This window comes from Macrosteles quadrilineatus, unplaced genomic scaffold (assembly GCF_028750875.1).
Source record: "Macrosteles quadrilineatus isolate MER2022 unplaced genomic scaffold, UCM_ALF_1.0 Scaffold_3__2_contigs__length_128488019, whole genome shotgun sequence".
NCBI classification, from domain to species: Eukaryota; Metazoa; Arthropoda; class Insecta; order Hemiptera; family Cicadellidae; genus Macrosteles; species Macrosteles quadrilineatus.
The window spans coordinates 60,965,011-60,971,010 of record NW_026542596.1 but is presented as its reverse complement, the minus strand read 5'-3'; the positions used below and the strand labels follow the sequence as shown (position 1 = coordinate 60,971,010).

The 6,000-nt window shown below is 35.8% G+C and overlaps 1 protein-coding gene across 3 annotated transcripts in view; it reads left to right on the top strand.

Moving 5' to 3' along the window:
• The first annotated feature begins 745 nt into the window (after positions 1-745).
• The window catches only part of LOC128988924 (disks large homolog 5-like), a 54,802-nt gene continuing 49,547 nt past the window's right edge, over positions 746-6,000 (top strand). For all 3 annotated transcript variants that reach the window (XM_054410706.1, XM_054410707.1, XM_054410705.1), the window contains exon 1: positions 746-1,043. The gene's annotated coding sequence lies outside the window, so the exon portion shown is untranslated. The remainder of the gene's footprint in view (positions 1,044-6,000) is intronic.

Sequence of the window (6,000 nt, the reverse complement as noted above, 5' to 3'; positions counted from 1 at the left end):
CTTACCAGACGTCCACAATTTTCTGTTAAAAATTTGGTCCTACAGAATTATATATAAGGATAAGTAAAGTAGTTTACAGATAGATCGTTTTAATTTGCTAAAATGGTTTTGAGGTCGGTAAATCAACATGAAACGAATTTTAAGCATTTTTTACAGTCACCTGCTTTGGCCAGCGAGTACAGCAGACCAGACCGCTCTCCATATATAAAACATACTCCCTTGTTTATAAAATATTAACGTATCTCAATGAGCTCAGACTCTATACAGGTTTAAGCTGTATGTTTGACTATTGACATTGGTGTAGTATACTCAACGCTATTGAGCAGCAGGTCTACCAGTACTAGATTTTAAGGTTGTTTTTCGTGCGATTGCCGATTATTGAGGCATTTGTGGTTTTAAGATGAGAGGACAGCACTAACAAGTGGGTAGCTAGTTATAGTGCTCACCTAACAATTAAAAGATTGCCGGAACGATCCTGAGAAAAGTCAGTAGCTTTTTGATGGTTCGAAACTGGACCCAGCTGCCCCTGATCTTTGGGCTTTGAATCAATTCTGGCTAATGAAATAACTGATCTTATCGCCAGTAACAAAGCTAGCACTTCTTCTTCAAAAGGGCATATACAGTACAATATACCTAATACGCTTTGTACTGCATACTCTATGCCTTGATTTTTCTGCAAGTAACGTTACCAACAGCTGATGAAAGTTGATGGTTGGTTATTGAGTTTCGTTCGTTTCGTTGAGGAAATGCATTTTAGGTTTTAGATTTAGGCAGAAAATGAGAAAATAGAGAAAGTGTCTGTTTGGTTTACGCGAGTTGAGAACGTAGGCCTATAAGTGTTGACGTAATTTGTTTTTTAGCTGTAGAAGGACGAACACCTCTCCATAGTTTCTGTAATAATAATTAAACAGTGTTTGATTTGAGATTAACATTCAGAACATTGTTTCCAGTAACAATTCAAAGTGGAATTATGAACAGACTCATTATTTCACGATTTTTTGAGAGACGATTGCAAAGTGTCAAACGTTTAAACGTCATTTTACGTGAGTATTTTTGTTGTAGTTCATACTTAAATATTTTAATGAATTAACAGTAGGCTTAAGCCTATATCTTAACTTTACTATCTCATCGTAGGTCTATTGTCTTGACCCAGTCCATCCACCTTAGGCAATTAATTTTTAGGGTTAGGCTTAGTAAGTTAAGTAATTACCTAAATTAGTTTTATTTTTGCATTAAGTTATTATTTGTGGTAGGCCTAAAACAGAGGCTGGTGTAAGTTATGTGCCTAGGCCTATTCATCATTCAAAAGGCAGATAAAATCACAGGTCTATGACTGATTAACTTACCTATACGGATGTTTCATCTTACAAGCCCCTGTAAGTCATGCTAAGTAAACTGGACCTAGCTTACATTCATTTTCTTATTGGTTTGAAGACCATGTGCAGAGGGAATAAAATTCAATAAAGGCCGAGTCGAGTTTTAACAATAATTAATTTATTGTTAGCCTAGTAAAATTAATTCCGAATAACTTAGATCTAACTTAAATTAATTTCCTATTGTTAATCACTTTAATTTTTCCAAAAGAATTTGAATAGGACATGTCTACCCCATGGACGATCTTGGAGAGGCTAAGATAAGCACGGGTCATACCGGTAGGCCTACTTGGCTAGCATCAGACGTGAATTTAAGAATGTGCTACTTAACCCTCCGAGTGTTAAGCGTAGCGTAATCGACGCACAACACACCCGCCGTAGTGTTATGCGTCGCTTTTGCGACACACAAACATCGTTTACGGCAAAGACTCTGGGACTGACTGAATCAGATTGAACTGGGATCGAGATTGGTATTGTTGTTTTCAGCAGATTCTAAGCTTTCTCCTGATGTCTGTTTCTAGACGCTTTTCATTTTAGTTCCGAAAATATTGTAGCAGACAGCTGACATGCGTATTTGTAAACAACTTGGTTAACCTCGCACCGATGACTGAAGTGTTTTATTACGTTTATCATTGTTTTAGTGTTAAATATAAAAAGTAGTGATATACTTAGTGCATTATAAGAAGATTTAAGTGATTTTGAAGGGCTGGTTGATGATCCTGAAGAAGTAGGTAGCGATATTGATGTAAATTATCGGCCAGATTCCTAGCTAAGGTTAGGCTATGCATTCTTAGCTAACTCTAAGTGTACGAAATCTGTTTTTCACCCATAACTTATTTATTTGCAAATTTACTTCCTTATATTATTATATATAGCCTATTTGTAATCCTTATAAAATTTAACTTAGAACAAAGTGGCTATTTTAAAATATTTGTAGACTTATAAATTATAACAATTTATTGAGCGCAAACATACATTTTTTTCATTTATTTTATAATTTTTGAGAAATGTTAACCACACAAAAATTGTTAAAAATTTTTTTTGTAGCCTAATGTTTTATATACATTGAAGCCCATAATTTCCCAAACAAAATGATAGGTACCCTATATAAAACAGTACGGTAGACTCCTACCTACTTTACATTGTTTTTAAGTTTCTAAGATATATTAAAACCCTGCGATTGCGTAATAAATGGGCGGACATTAATACAATACTATGGACACTTGGAGGGTTAATGTGAACACAAAATCCGCAGCTGGTACCGCCATTCCATTGTGAAGTCTTGTGCTCACCTGGTGACTAAACCTCTTATGCCAATAATTAATAAATCTTTTATGGAAGGGAAATTCCCGGACAGAATTAAAACTTTTAAAATAATTCCGATTCACAAGAAGAACGAGAAAGATGTAATTAGTAATTATAGACCAGTTGCGATCCAGTCAGTCTTCCCTAAAATAACTTATTTGAAGTGGCCTTTTTAAATAGACTCCTGCCATACCTAGAATAAAACAAAATTTTACTGCAAAATCAATTTGGATCCTGAAAAAAAGAAATCAACTATAGATGCTATATTCTCTTTATTGACCTTAGTTCATGACAAGATTGATTGCATGGAAGATGTATACCTAGCCTATTTGCTTTGTTTTATGACATGACTAAGGCTAATGATTGCCTTAATCATAGCCTAGACTTAAAAATAAATTGATAAAGTTTGGTATTAAAAACCAACCATTGGATTGGATTATGTCATTTCTGAAAGACAGGTCACAGGTGGTAGTGGTCAAACACCTTGGATCATGTAATAAGAAGTCAGAGATAAGTCAGAGATGCAACACGATGTGAATACCGGCGTTCCGCAAGGTTCGAACCTGGGTCCTATTATTTTCTTGCTCTTTGTTAATGGTCTATTGGAGGATGTGTAGCATGGCGAGGTGTGGCTTTATGCTGATGACGTCGGCCATATAGTGTCCGACTCAAATTCAGCTGAATCAATCAAGAAGACTCAGTCCGGAATAAATAGCTTATCAAACTGTTGCCATAATAATAAGCTATCATGGAAAAACTGGATTTCTACACTTTTATAACAGGAATAAACCTGACTACAGCCCCTTAATTAAAATACAGGGTGACCAAACGATATCATAACCACATTTGGTATACCGTTACTGGAAATTGTAAGCTACTTTTCTGTGTACATGGTGGTCGGATATCACCTTTGGGGGACGGCCCGTCGGGGGTCAGAAGAAAATCTTTAATGACAGCCTATGTTGAGTTGTACATCAATTTCAAGGTCTACTCCAACTGAAAACAATGCCGCAACCCGCACTTCAAAAGGTTGATCCTGCGCAAAATGGCAGATGTTCAAAGATTTTCAAAATTAGCCAATTTCTTTAAATTAAAACACTTTTTTAAATCTTTAAACAACTGTCATTTTTTAACGGATGGTCCTTTTGAAGTACGGTTTGCGGCATTGTATTCTACTAATAAATACCTTTAATTTGATGAGCATCTCAACCTATGCTTCCATTCAAGATTTACTTCCGACTCCTTGTGCGCCGTCGCCCCTATTTATGTCCCTATTTATAATGTAATAGAGAGACTGGTCGTGGTCTGCTGCCTGGCTCGTAAGCTGAGGAATGGTGTAGAGTGTTCTGATGAAGGTGTACTACGGGTGTTCCCATAGCATTATAAGTTAGGGAGTTACATTTTGGGGAGGATGTAGCGAGACAAACAGTTTTTCTTTGGCGAAAAAAGAATCATAAGAATTATTTGCAGAGTTCATTACCTGGAGCATTGTAGTTAGACGCTTGTACGTCAAAACAAAGAATACGTACAAGGTTAAGGTCAATGAAGCCAAGAAACTCGATAATATAAGTAAGATTGAAGGTGCACTAAATCCATGTAAGGCGGCTTGGTCGTTAGTTAACAGTAATAGAAGCCTCTCAAAGCCAAATACAGCCCTATGTAAAGCTAGCCCAGATGATTTCGACAAATTTCTGTTAGGTAACGTTGAGAAACTGGTTTTGGAGATTCCATCAGTGGCTGACGATCCTGCTGAAAATGTCCCTCGTTCAAATGTCAACCTTGTACGATGGCAGAGTGTAACTCCTTTGAGATAGTGAAGATCGTGTCGGGGTTTAAATCCTCACGTAGCCCAGATATCTACGGCATGTCAACTGTTGTCCTCAAGGCCATAGTGGATGAAATTGCTCAACCTCTATATCCATGATTATAAATGATTGTCTGAGCATTGGAATTTTTCCCGATCTTTTTAAAGTTGCACGAACGGTCCCCATTTACAAAAAGGGCGATCCTTCCAACTTAAACAGTTATAGGCCTACTAGTGGCTTGTAGGGGCCCCTATATATATATTCTAGTAATTATTTTGTACAAATTATTAGTCTCATGAGTTACCCTACCTTGAATTGTTTAACATTTTTATATATATGTTAGGATAGTTATTATATAGCTGCATAAAGAATTTTGATGTCTGCTCTGTTAAAAATAAAAATTCCAAAGGACTGTTCATGCAGTGTGTTTATAATATAAACTTTCTAATCATAGTACAACTGAGGAACATTTTCAATAGTTATCTTCATGACTATTAATAAAAGATATGTACATTTCTTTGAATATAGACAAATTCACTTTGAAAAACACATAGAGATAATGTCATCTTCCAGCTTGTAAAATGGAAAATCTCTCTGTTTTACAGTATCCATATTGGTTAGTTCCTTGGTCTTTATTTAGTTCTAGTAGTATTTTAACATCATCTGGCCGCTTTACCCAGCTAAAAGCAACATAAAGTTGACCACTGGGTAGGCCTAAACACTGGGGTTTTCAAATAAATGTCAACTTTTGTGAAGCTTTGGCCTTGCGCTTTATTTATACCTAGTAATAGCGAAAGCTAATCTCAATGGGAATTGAATCCTTGTAAACTTAAACGGCATATTAGGGTCTTATGATATTAGTTTTATTTTTGGCATGAAAAATATCCTGTAATTACTTCTAACTAATCGTGCTCCATTAACTAATCCAGAACCTTAAAATTGGGAAAAAAATCTATTTCAGCTTTACAGTACATATTACATATTACCATATGCTTTAAATAAAGTTTAAACCACATGTTTTAAAGTAAACAAAGCAGACATGACATAGATTCCCATGCTATTTAAATGTGAATTATTTTATTCCGTAACAACCTTTTGGTACATAATTAAGAAAAAATGAATAATTTTCCCCAAAATTTCATGCCCAGACCTTTAAAATGAGACCTCTTCCAGCTTTCTACAGCCTCCCGTTCGCTCACAATTTCATTGTAAAATTTTGGGCTTACGGAATTAGATATATAGATTTCTGTAATTCCTGTGTTTAGTAAAGTAATAGAAACCATCATTAGGAATCAACTAGTAAATTTTTTTGAATCAAACAACCTTTTTTCTGGTCTTCAACGTGGATTCAGGCGTAATAAATCCACGGTGACTGCGATGGCCGAACTTGTAACCAGAGTGCAGTATGCTTTTGAATCTTCAGACATGTTGTCATTGACACTTTGCGACCTGAGCAAAGCATTCGATTGTATCTCCCACAAAATCCTAATTGACAAACTCGAACGTTATGGTGTGGG